We start from the raw sequence: 13406 nt of genomic DNA, 5'->3' as shown, positions 1-13406 counted from the left end.
CACGCTCATCACCCTGTCTTATCTGTTGAAGCTACTTTCAATAAAGCTGCTCCCTCACTTGTTCCATTACACTCTCCAGTACCCTACTATTCATAGTTTAGGCCATCCACTGTTTTGACTTTCCAAAATCAACTTGCCCTACCCTCATCTATCCTTTAGGTTACTTCTCTAAGAGAGCTCTAAGAGATGTGCTGAGCACAAATTTAGATTAGGACAAAGTCATGCTGACTCTTCATCAGACTCTGTCTATCTGATTGTTGGTAAATCCTGTCCCTCAGAATTTCCTCCAGCAACTTCGCCATCATTGATGTCAGGCTAACAGGACAAGTAGTTCCCTGGATTCCCAACTTTGGAAGGTAGTCGTCACTACCCTTTTTAAACAGTAGAATAATATTAGCCACCTTCTATTCTTCTTGAATGTCAGCAGTGATGAATTGTAACATTAAGTGTTATTAAGCTTACAGACTTGAATCTTCTAAGTGTAACTTGGAAACAAAAGAGAAATATAATAACAACCCACCCTCAAAACTAGTTACGAAACTAATCCTTGTCCCACAAAATTAAAGTAATTTAGCATAGTATTAAACAAACCTCATTCTGAAGATTTTAACAGCATCTTAATGACTGCATTAAACATACTATAAGATCGTTTAACCATCTGAATATGTGCAGTCACTCAGTGAATGACCTTCTGTACCTCTTATCATTCTATACCTAATACCTCATAGCAATTTTGCTCGGGAATATGAGAACTGGAAATCAATGAAGTGACCTGATGGAACACCATAGTTGGGAAAAGTAATTTGTTTTACATGGAAGCCAAATTGGTTTAAGAACAACTGTGATCAAACTTTTGAAAAAATCATTATGCTTAAGTTGCACATGACATGAACCAAAGCCAAATAGTTTCTACTCTACTGTGTGCTGTGTGGCATCCATTAGCCTCGTGAGACCATGGATCTGTGCCCTCTCCAGGACGTAGGCCTGGGCAAGGTTATATGGACGTCCGGCAGTTGCCCATGTAGCAAAACTCCCCTCTCCACACCACTGATGTTGTCCAAGAGAAAGACAAGGACCGATACAGCTTGGCACCAGTGTTGTTGCAGGAGTTGCCAGAGCGAGGTTGAAGACAACGTCGGACTGCCTTAGGGACTCCAGCTCCGGATTTATCCTCGGGGTTTACTCCCGAAGCCTTTCCCATGAGTGGGTATGGCCGCAAGGCAGCGGAGGTTTGAAATCAGAGTTGTCCCTCTCTTAGATGGACTGCCTTCTCAGGCTGACAAGCTCCATCTACCCAAACTGTATATTAGAAGCAATTAATTCAATGGATATTTTAAATGGACTTAAATTAAGAATCACAAAGTTTTTGTAAAGTAGCAATGGGATAAACTTATTTTCAGTGATAAAATTGTTATTCTAAAGCAAAGTTTTAATGAAAGGACATTGGCCTGAAACAGTGACTGTGTTTATCTCCACATATGCTACCTAACCTGGTAAGCATTTCTAATAAAAACACAAAATGCTGGCAGAACTCAGCAGGACAGATAGCATCTATGGGAGGAGGGAGTGACGACTCAAGATGAGGCCACACGCAGGTCGATGGAGCAATACCTTATCTCCCGCCTAGCCTCCTACCTGCCGGCATGAACATCCAACTCACAGACTTCAGTTGATAACCCTGCCCTCCCTTACCCCCATCCCTATCTATTATTTTAGTCTGGTTCTCTTTCTCTCTCTTTTTACCCCCTCACGATTATCTCCCCCCAGCCCTATCTTTCTTTCTCTTTTATATCCCATAATTCTCCACCTTCCCCCTAGCCCATTTCCCTCCAGCCTATCACTTCCTAGCTCTCTACTTTATCCCTCCCCCCACTTCTTATCCCCCCTCAACTATCCCATGTTACTACTCTCCTGATGAAGGGTTTCGGCCTGAAACATCGTCACTACCTCCTCCCATAGATGCCGTCTGGCCTGTTGAGTTCTGCCAGCATTTTGTGTTTTTATTTATGTCCAGCATCTGCAGATTCACTCGTGAAGCATTTCTAATATTTTCCTACTTGACAGGATATAGCTGATTCAAATAATACTTATCACCATTAAGGACCAAATAATTCCTGTTTTCCTTTGGTCTTTAAAAGAAAAGGGTGCCAAAGGTAATAAAGACAAGTTCCGTTACTAAATTAAAAGATGCTGACAAAACTTGATTTTCGAGGGACATGACATTCCAGATTCTCATGCCTGTTCATACAGAATACTATATATAATGATTGTTTACATGATACTATTAGTTCAGATGTTCAACAGAAGGGAAGTATATGCTGTTATCCTGGCCTTTTAGGACTTTATTTTCTCCACTTCCCCTGAGCTATCTTACTTTGAACCTTTTCAATCATTTTCTCCATGAAGAGCAATAATGCAGCTGAGCAATAGTTTACTGTATATTTGCTCTCCATTCACCGAGCAGTAGATACTACCCATTGCACTAATTTTAGTTAATTTTGTAGCACAGATCTAACCATTAAAAGCATGTAAGGTGTGACTAACAGTATATGCTATGCTTTTTTTGCACATTGTAAATTATTTGATCATAAGCAATGCTGAGTCCATTATAAATTTGCAACTTATTGATGAAGGCTGCTGAGAGAGGTATTCATGCATATCAATTTGTAACAGCAATATCTACATCCTAGTAGAAAAGGAAGAAAAAAAATCTGGAAGCAATGTTAAATAGAAGCTTAATTTGAGAAAGGATCTAGTACTTCCCCTATGTATATGATGAATAAACTCATCTCAGGCTTCCAGCAAGCTACAGGTATCGATTTTAATCAATGTTTCTATGACAAACTCTGCCATCTTCATCGGGAATGATGCCTGGGCATGTCTTGTCCGGTGGTATTTATGCCCTTGTCATCTGTCCCTTTTGATTGGTTAGTACTGATCCAATCAGATTTCCTCTGTCCATCTTGTTGACAATCAAATTTCAGTTCTTTCTTAGAGTGAGACCTTCATCCTTGTTAAAATTCTTTTCCTCTAGATTTATTTCAATGGCTTCCTTCACCAGGCAGTCCCAAAAGAAATTGATCCAGCACAGTAGTTTTGTGGTGTTGAAATCAATCCTTTGGCCATTGCGAATACAGCGTTCTGCTATTGCTGAATTTCTCCTGGAAACTCAAATGGATGCACATCCTGTGCTCCGTGATGCAGGTTTCCACTGTGCATCCCATCTGGGAAGATGGGCGGTAGCAACGGGTTGCTCCTCATTGTTAAAAGGGCCGACAGAAAAACCAGGAGTCAATTTTCATATTACTATTTTCACATTTTCGGCATTTGCACTAAAAGGAACATTTAAAAGCCTTTGAATATAATGTAATCAGGAACTGGCTCTATAATTTAATTTACAGTAATTTCAAAACTGTTTATCTGCAATAGCAATTGTCAGCACTTTAAAAATTGTTTATAGTTTTGTGATTAAACCTATTCTTGGTTGTATTGATTGAAATGCATCAAGTTCTCATTCTCCAAGTTTCAAGTTTATTGTCATCTCACTGTACACGTACTGCATATAACCAAACTAAAGAACATTCCTCCTGACCGTTGTGCACCCGTAATAAAATATAATACAATATAAATCAAAATGCATGTGAAGTGTGCAGCACAAGTAATAAACAGTAGACTAAACTGCTCATTGTCCTAATGATGAGACCGCAGTGGTGGCAGGGTATTCTTAAGTTTTACGGTCTGAGGAAAGAAGCTGCTATTCAGTCTGGTAGTCCTAGTCCTGATGCTCCTGTACCTCCTTCCTGATGGTGGTGGGTCAAAGAGATTGTGGGATTGATGGTAGGGATCCTCAACAATGCTCCGAGTAAATGTCACAAAGTTTTTTAGGATCCTCTACAGGGTCTTATGGTCCAATGCCTTGCAGTTTCTGTACCACACAATATTGCAGCTAGGCAGGACAATCTTGATGGTGCTCTTGTAGAAAGTTGTTAGAATGGGAGCGGGGAGCCTTAGGTGCCTCAAACTCCACACAAAGTGTAGGTTCTGGTGTGTTTCCTTAACTAATGAGGAGGTGTTGTGGGTCCAGGTTAGATCATCCATTCTATTCACACCAAGGAACTTCGTGGTCTTCACTTACTCCACGGCAGAGCCATTGATGTGCAATGGAAAGTGATCAACCGGTGCCTTTGTAAAATCCACAATTATTTCTTTTGTTTTTTTCCACGTTGAGATTCAGGTTATTGGTCTCACACCACTTGATGTATCATCAGCTGATGCACCATCAATAACTCACTCTGAGATGTAAGGTGAGATATTGGCTTTTATTGACTGGACGAAGGAACAAGCAGTGAGTGACCACCATACTACATCCTGGAGACTGAGAGGCCGGGCTCAGGCCTTGATTGCCTTTATACAGGGGTCTGTGGGAGGAGCCACAGGAGCAGTCAGCAGGGGGCGTGTCCAGACAGGTATTTGTAGTTCACCACATCAGTGAACCTGATGATGGAGTTTGAGGTGGATCTGGCAGTGCAGTTATGAGTTAGCAGTGTGAACAGCAGCAGGCTGAGCACACAACCCTGGAGGGCTGCCAGTGCTCAGCATGATGGAGCTTGAGATATTGGACTGACTGGGGTCTTTCCATCAGGAAGTCCAAGATCTCGTTACAGAGATGGGTGTGGAGTCCCGAGGACAGTTTACCCACCAGCCTCTGAGGGATGATCATGTTAAACATAGAGTCAAAGACAACGAACAACATCCTGGCATGTGAGGCATCATTTTCCAGCTGCAACCGGATAGAGTGGAAGTCCAAGGCTATGGTATCATCAGTGGACTGGTCTGAGGGGTAGGCAAACTAGAAAAGGTCCAACGTAGTTGGTAGATCCATTACCAGCCACTGGGGGATGAAGCAGCTAACCAGGGGGGCAGTCCTAGTCGTGATTGCTGAGGTCGGTGCCGCTGGTCGATAACTGTTTAAGCCAGTTATCATCAATCTCTTGGGCACTGGAATGATGGTGGTTGCCTTGAAGCCTGCAGGAACAGTGGACTTTTGCAAAAGAGATGTTAAAGATGCCCGTTAAGTCCTCTGTTAGCTGGGTAGTAAAATTCCTCAGTATCTTACCAGGCATGTTGTCTGATCCTGCAGCTTTGTGTGGGTTTACCCTGGCTGAGATCTTCCTCAACTCGATGAAACCACCGGATGCCTGTTACTCATGGGGAGAGGGGACTTTCCTCTGTTGCACTCAGTGTGTCAATCTGTACGTGGAAGGCATGCAGCCTATCAGGAAGGGAGGTGCTGCTGTCGTTGACAAGCAGGGTGGACTTGTAATCTGTTATGATTTGTATACATTGCCGCAAGTCCTTGGAGTCACAAAGTTGCCTGTGAAGTTTTCTGTGAGTACTCTCACTTTGCCTTCCTGACAGCATGCGAGACTGCGGCTTTTGCTGACCTTCAAGTCATCTTATCCCCCAGTTTGAAAGCAGTATTCTGTCCTTAAGCAGTGCACGAACCTCTGCAGTCAGCCATACTTGTGTAGAGTTTAATCATGGAAATGGTCTCAGTGGGTTTGCTATGCAGCCAGTCACTGATTCCACATTTTCATCAATGTTGGCATGATGATCGTAGGCAGATGCCTCCCTGACTATACTCCAGTCCCCATGCTTTCAAAACAGTCCTGCGGTGCTGAGGTAGCACCTTTTGGCCAGGTTCTGATCTCCCTCTAAACTGGTTTGACTCATTTATACAGTGGTCTGTACGCAGGGACTAGCAAAATGGATATGTGGTCTGAATATCCAAGGTGGGGTCATGGTGGGAGTCTTGTAGACTCCTAATACGTTCGCTCCTCTGATTGCGAAGTTGACATTCTGGTAGAACATTGGCAGGGGTGTTTTTATGTTGGTGTTGATTGAAGTCAGCAGCAACAGTAAAGAAACCATTGAGGTGAGTGGCTTGGAGGTCACAAATGGCACCACGGAGCTCCTGCAGCTCTTCCCCAGCAGTAAGACAGAAGCGAGGAGCTGGGGGGATGTAAACAGCAACAATCACAATGGTATTGAACGTCCTCAGTAAGTAGAATTGCCCTCACCTTTAAAATCTCTATCTGCCATGAGCAGTGGACCATTACTACCATGGTATTCACACACCAGTTCTTACTGTCATAGACACACAGACCTCTGCAGGTCTTACCAGAATGTGTAGCATTTCTGCCTGCCCAAAAGGAGATTAGAACTTCGGGCTGAATGGCCAAGTCTGGTATGGTGTCCTGGAGCCATGTTTATGTCAAGACGGGTGTGCAGCAGTCCCTCAACTCCCACTGGTTCAGACATGGATGCTGGTAATGTAGCTTACTTTCCAGTGTTTGGAGATTAGTGAGTAGAATTGTTGGGAGTCTGCAGAGATCCACTTTAGGTTTTGTGCAGATACCGGTGTGCTTATCCCACTTCGGACCTTGTTACCTCACGCACCACTTTAGACGTCTGCTTTCACGAGTAGCAGTAGTAGGCTGTGGCACAGTGTGAGGGCCCGCTACACTTGTTATTTATTTATTTGTTCCTTTGTTTGTTAGCGATACAGTGTGGAGTAGACCCTTCTGGCCCTTCAAGCTATCCTACACCATTAACCCCTGGCAAACCCGATTTACCGTAACCTAACCACAGGACAATGTACAATGACTGATTACCCTACCTGGTGTGTCTTTGGACTGGAGGAGAAAGCCAGAGCACCTGAAGAAAGTCTGTGCATTCCAATGAAAGGACGTACAGAGACTCCTTACAGATGGCACTAGAACCGAACTCCAAACTCCTGAATACCCCAAATTGTAATAGTGTCATGTTAACTGCTACGCTAACATAGGTTGTAACTGTGTAGCACATTCACTTTCGAGTTTATTAGCAAGGTAGACTTGCAGATTTTAGCGTTCTTCATCAGTATTTTTCAATCATAGTAAAAATTACCGAGATGAGAAATTTCAATGTTGATTGGAGCTGGGGAGGCTGCTGCAACTATACTACAATCATCCTGAGAAGCTGAGGAATAATTTCTTGTTCAGTTCTCCTTTAAAGTTTTTAAAATGTTTTACATGCTGCTTATTGCCCTCAATATTGCCGGAATGTTTGCATTCTTTTTTATAATTATAATAGTTGCAAATGAAGTTGAGCAAAACATAGCATTGGGTAAAAAAGATACTTTAAAAGGTGGGTAATTTGGCCCTGAATTGCCAGTTCTGGCAAAAGCATAAATTCTACTGTAATGTTGTTTCTGACACATGATTTGCTAGTTTATTCATGCTGTTGGCTCTAAATATAATCCTGGTACAGCTTTATGTCCAGCCCAGGTTTTTTGAACACAAAAATATCACGCATGATTATTGGTGTGAATGATGTCCAACAACTTACTGTGGGGAAGAGACACTCCATGAAATGTGAATCACCTCAGGATTCTCTGCCAGTAGCTTTGTAAAAACAACATCTGGTTGTTAACCTCTCTTGATTTTCTTGAATTTGCTGCAGTAGCTCATTAATAACCCATTAAATGTGCCACAGTTTTAAAACGATCTCCACATGTACCTATTTAATAACAGGATGGTTGATAATTCCTGCTTAACCCATCATTCGTGCTAAGAAAGTAATCAAATACAGATGTTGTATCTCATTCCTTTAGGTTATAATAGTTCACAAATTTTAAAATGTCACTATTCCTTTACATACATTTTCTTTTTCTGTTTTTCTCTATTTCATTTTTTCACTCATTTGCTTTCCTGCATCTGCTTCAGCATGGATTTCACCCTTTCTAATTCATCCACATCCTAGGTTTATCTGCAGTCTATTGCTTAATCCCATTATTAACATATTGTTTACCAAGGTCCTGGCTGTCCTCTAGACCAAACTATAGTACATTGGTATTTGCTCTTCCTTGCAGAGGGTGAAATCTCATAAATCTGAAACATCCAATTGTAACTCAAATTGACTGGACATTTTGTGAGTTGGCCCATTTTGTACCCTCTAAATCAGGGGTTTCCAACCTGGGGTCCACGGACCCCTTGCTTAATAGTATTGATCCATGGCATGAAAAAGGTTGGGAATCACTGATCAATAGGAACAATGGTTCTCTCTGATTTCTGGGGGTGTGTTGGCATTGACTGTTCTTGTGCTTCTTTTAGAGACAACTGTGTTAAGTGTAATTTACTTTACATTTACTGTCATTGCTATAGCAAATCCCTCAATTAAAACTTGTGGTTTGAATTCTGCCATTCTTCAATATATGCAGTGGTTTTGCATGAATCTCTTCAAGTTATCAAAGGTGCCATGATTAAAAATTGAAAGGAGTTAAGTGTGACAGAGTTACCATAGAAATTATCATCTGATGAATGAGATGTTTTAAGGGAATGTTGAATGCATTTCTGATCACTACTCAAATAGACAAAGGGAAAAAGCAAAAGATTTTAGGCCTCCTTGTGTTTGCTTCATTTTGAGGGCTCTTGAAATTTCAAGTGCAAATTGCTTCATTGAGAGAAAAATGATGTGGTTGAGGGTCTTTCAAAATGGAAAAGATTCTTGTGAGACTGGAATTGAATACTGATTAGAACAGTCATAGATTTTAGAAAGCTCATTCAATAATTATGCATAATATGCTGTGTTTCAATAGAAACTGCATTATTTAGATTTTAAGCTTTAAAATGTATGAAAACAGGATTAAGTTTTAAGATTTTTAAAAATATTGACACCAAAAGTATGGTAAGAATGGAAAAAACGGGGATTTCAAATTGTGTTGAATTCTTTAACATTCTATTGAAGTAGATTCAAAGTCTGCCTTTATTTTAACTCCAAGCTGATACGAAACTCCTAAGTCAGCAGGTTAATGACAGCCTCATAAGACTTAAAGTGCAGAGTCCCACAAGAAAAAAAAATTCAAGTCCATCCAAAGTGCAATACCTCACACTTGTCTGCATTAAACTCCATCTGCTATTTTGCAGCCCATTTTTCCATCTGGTCCAAATCCCTCTGCAAGCTTTGAAAACCTTCCTCACCGTCCACCACACCTCCAATCTTAGTAGCATCAGCAAATTTGCTGATCTAATTTACCACATTATCATCCAGATCATTGACAAATAACAATGGTTCTAACACTGATCCCTGTGGCACACCACTAGTCACAGTCCTCCACTCAGAGAAGCAGTCCTCTACCACCACTCTCTGACTCCTCCCATTGAGCCAATATCTAATCCAGTTTACTACCTCACCATGAATACCTAGCGACTGAATCTTCCTAACTAACCTCCCATGTGGGACCTTGTCAAAGGCCTTACTGAAGTCCATGTAGACAATATCCACTGTCTTCCCTTCATCCACTTTCCTGGTAACTTCCTCGAAAAACTCTAATAGATTGGTTAAACATGTTGCCCAAGTTGAAAATTTATTTAAGTGGAAGACCATCAAAGCAAAAGTATTCCAACTCCTATCTGACACTCCAATTATTAATTACATGACACTGATGTTTACATGACTTTGTGACTTTCATATATTGATCATTCTATGTGTAAGGGAAGAAGTTTCATATCATCCCCACATTTAACATCATTAATAGTTTAAACCCATAATTCTAATCCTCATTCTTAGGCTTTGATTTAAATTTGTCTTTCAGATTTTGTGTTGTGCCTTTTGCAAGATGAAAAACCCAAATGCGTCAGGACTTTTCTTCATCATGCACACCATGCACAACCTCCAAGATTAAATATTTACCTTCTCACTTGGTGCCTAGAAATAAATGTGGCACTGGAGAGATGATGCTGCATTGCCTCATTATGTCTTCCCTCAGATACTAGTGTGGCTCTAGTTCAGATTCCCTTTGGTTATTTAGTCATATAATACTGAACTCTTTGACCATGTTAATTAACACAAATTCTTGTTCAAGTTATCTCAACACTATTCCCTGTTTTTTTCACACATGTAATGCAAGTCAAAGTTTCTCTGGCTTCTGTTGTAACTCCTAGATCAGTATTCCTTGCATATTTGACAATTTTGTAATCTTTTCTCAAATATTGATATGACTTAAAAGAAGGACAATGATGAGACTTCCCGCCTAACTTTCTACTCTTCTGAGTTCTCCCAAACAGCATTTCTTGTTCCCAGTTCTTGGTCAATATGCTTTCTTGCTCCAATTAAGTCTAATATGAAACACTGTCAACTATTTTCTGGAAATTTCATGCTCACTGTCAGAGAGCTTGAAATGGTCCACTTCATCTTTCACTTACTCAAAACTGTCAGGAAAATTGAGTACTGTACAGCGAAATCTGTGAAAACTGTTCCTAAATCATTCTGCTAATGACTTTTCCTGAGTTAATATCTAATAATTCCATTGTTTTTGATAGAATGTGTTTTAATCCTTATTTTTATGATATTTCTACATCTCAAATGTTATACTTATGTCAAACCTTTTGAAAAGAACATAAATAACACAAATAACTGCTACTTTGTGTAATTACACAGGCTGGCTGATGTGGAAATTTGAAAGGTATCAGGGAAATTTTGTTAAGAATCATTTAGTTTTATTAACTTTATGATTTTTTTGGATTGTACTGGAACAATTTCTTTCATTTTTAAATTCACTTTTTTTAACCTTTGACAAGCACATGAAATAAAATCCATTAACATATTCAAAGAAAGTTCAAAGTAAATTTCTTATCAAAATATATGTCACCATATACAACCCTGAGATTCATTCTCGTGTGTTCATACTTAACAACTCTTTAGAATAATAACCCTAACAGAATCAGTGAAAAACTGTACCTACTTAGGTGTTCAATGGGTGTGCAAAAGACAACAAACTGTGCAAATAAAAATGAGAGAAATGATATAAAAATAAATGTGCAATAAATATTGAGAACATCAGAGAAGTGTCCTTGAAAGTGTGTCCATTGGTTGTAGGAACATTTCAATAATGCGGCAAGTGAAGTTGAGTAAAGTTATCCCCTTTGATTCAGGACCCAGATGTTTGAGGGGTAGTAATTGTTCCTGAACCTGATGGTGTGAGTCCTGAAGCTCCTGAACCTCCTTCCTGATGACAGCATTGAGAAGAGAGCATGCCCGTGTGCTGGGGTCCCTGATGATGGATGTTGCTTTCCTGTGACTGTATTTCATGTAAATGTCCTCAATTGTTGGGAGGGCATTACCCATTATTTTTTGTTGGCCTTTCCATTCAAGGGCATTGGTACTTCCATACCAAGCCTTGATGCAGCCAGTCAGCATACTCAACACACCACATCTATAGAAACCTGTCAAAGTGTTAGATGTCATGCCAAATCTCTGCAACTTCTAAGGAAGAAGAGGCACTGCCATTTTTTCTTTATAATAGCACTTGCATGCTGAGCCCAGGACAGGTCCTCTGAAATACAACACAGAGGAATTTAAAGTCATTGACCCTCTCCACCTCTGTTCCTCTAATTAGGACTGGCTCATGGACCTCTGGTTTCCTTCTCCTGAAGTCAATAACCATGTACTTCGTCTTAGTGATATTGAGTAAGAGGTTGCTGTTATTGCACCCCTCAACCAGATTTTCAGTCTCCCTCCTATATGCTGATTCATCACCACCTTTGATTCAGTCTTTGACAGTGGTGTTGTCAGCGCACTTGGATAGACATTGGAGCTTAGCCACACAGTTCACATATGACAACAATATATGTAATACCGCAGTATACATGGCATGAATGAATGAGATTAACCATTAGGAGACATTGGAAATGGGTTGCAGATTATGTTATATGGAACATTTTTAAATATATAGCATAAACAAAATAAATGGCTTATGAATTACCATCTGCATGTATTCTGCACTGAAATTAACACAAACTTGCTGGAAGTACTTAGAGCAAATAACATTTGTGGAAGGAGAATTGGGAAGAGCTAGAGAAAGAGTCGTAGGATATAGAAAAAGGAAGGAAGGAGTTATTGAACACGAGAAGATCCATGTTGGGGTGAAAGACAAATTTTCAACATTTGCATTTATTTTATGTTCAACACTAGCAAATTAAAGATAGAACAAGGCAAAATATGTTCATCCTTTGGAAATTGAAAAATAGAGAAAACTGCCGATTCTGGCACAATACCAAACCAGAAACTTTTGGAGTCATTCTATTAAATCTGTGCACTTTTCCAGGCTTTCAGTGTTATCTCTGGAAAACGTTAAGGGTTTCATAGCTTGGATTCCCGCTGTTACTGTTCTCATTATTTCCCTATTTACTGCTGCAGCAAAAAGAAGTGCACTCTTAGCAGCATTTTGTTTTCCATCTCTGAATATTGTGTGGCTCAGTGAGATCATCTCTCATCCTTGTAAACTCTCATCTCATTCAAACTATGCTCAGGATGATACACTTCCTTCAAGAATTAAGCTAGTAAGTTTACATTCATCTGTTAATGTAAATTGAGGTTTATTTGAGCCATGATATGCTTAATTTGATGTGCTGAAGAATGGACCTAAAAAACAGGATTGCTAGGTGTGAAGTGCATTGTGGTTTGGCCTAAGTTCCAATGGGCCTACTCATTTGGTAAAGAGTGGAACCCTCATTTATCCAATTTGTATAGATCCTTACTGGAAGGAAATGTATCAGCAGAATTTCCTTTCTACCCAAAACCTTCTCTGTCCGCATACTTCATGACAAATTGATCAAGGAATTAAAAAGGCCAATAGAGGATCTCTTTTACAAAATACAAAATTACATTGAGGAGTAATGGAATGGACAGGGTTTTACTGACTGAAGAACTGTAAGATTCTGCAGAGGTTTGTACTCGTCCCTAGGTTTTCATGATCTGTGTAAGTAGTTTGAATTTAAATGTAAGAGCTACAAATAAGAAGTGCGTCATTTTGTGGCATCATTGGCAATATTATTTAGTGAGGATAAAAATATTGGTGGACTGGTTAGAAAAGTAAAATGTTAGTGAAAAGAATTCAATCAATGCCTTTGAGCAAGAGAAACAAAGCAAGCAAATGACTAAGAAATGGTATGATAGGCAAATGAACAGATTGATCTTGTTGTGCATTTTTGGAGATTTGTGGACAGAGTAGATCAGGTGGAGATAAGGAAATGTATATGATTTTGGTTTAGACAAAGGATGTAAGGTTTGAGAGGTTATGTTAGAGCCATGTGTAATATCCAGTAGATGACAACTAGTGTGTTTTGTGCAGTCCTGGTTCCAAAACTCTAGGAAGGTTGTGATGGCCCCAGAGAGGATGCAAAAGCACTTTAAGAGGATATTGCCAGAATTAGAGAATTTATGAAATTGAAGGCATTGTCTTGGCTAGGATTTATTTTCTCTTTCAACCAAAAACAAAGCAAGAAATGTAGTAAATTCCACAAATTTTAATAATGCTGTTTTATTGTGATAAATTGATTAGCAAATAGTGATTTATTTTTGTGCAC

General features: G+C 39.8%; 1 protein-coding gene across 2 annotated transcripts in view; it reads left to right on the top strand.

The window, feature by feature from the left end:
- Window positions 1-13406, top strand: part of LOC132399201 (RNA-binding Raly-like protein) — a 489585-nt gene that overhangs the window by 268654 nt on the left and 207525 nt on the right. The window lies entirely within an intron of this gene.

Source organism: Hypanus sabinus, chromosome 1 (assembly GCF_030144855.1).
Source record: "Hypanus sabinus isolate sHypSab1 chromosome 1, sHypSab1.hap1, whole genome shotgun sequence".
Classification (NCBI taxonomy): domain Eukaryota; kingdom Metazoa; phylum Chordata; class Chondrichthyes; order Myliobatiformes; family Dasyatidae; genus Hypanus; species Hypanus sabinus.
Note: the sequence above shows the minus strand (reverse complement) of the source record. Positions and strands in the feature narration are given on the sequence as shown.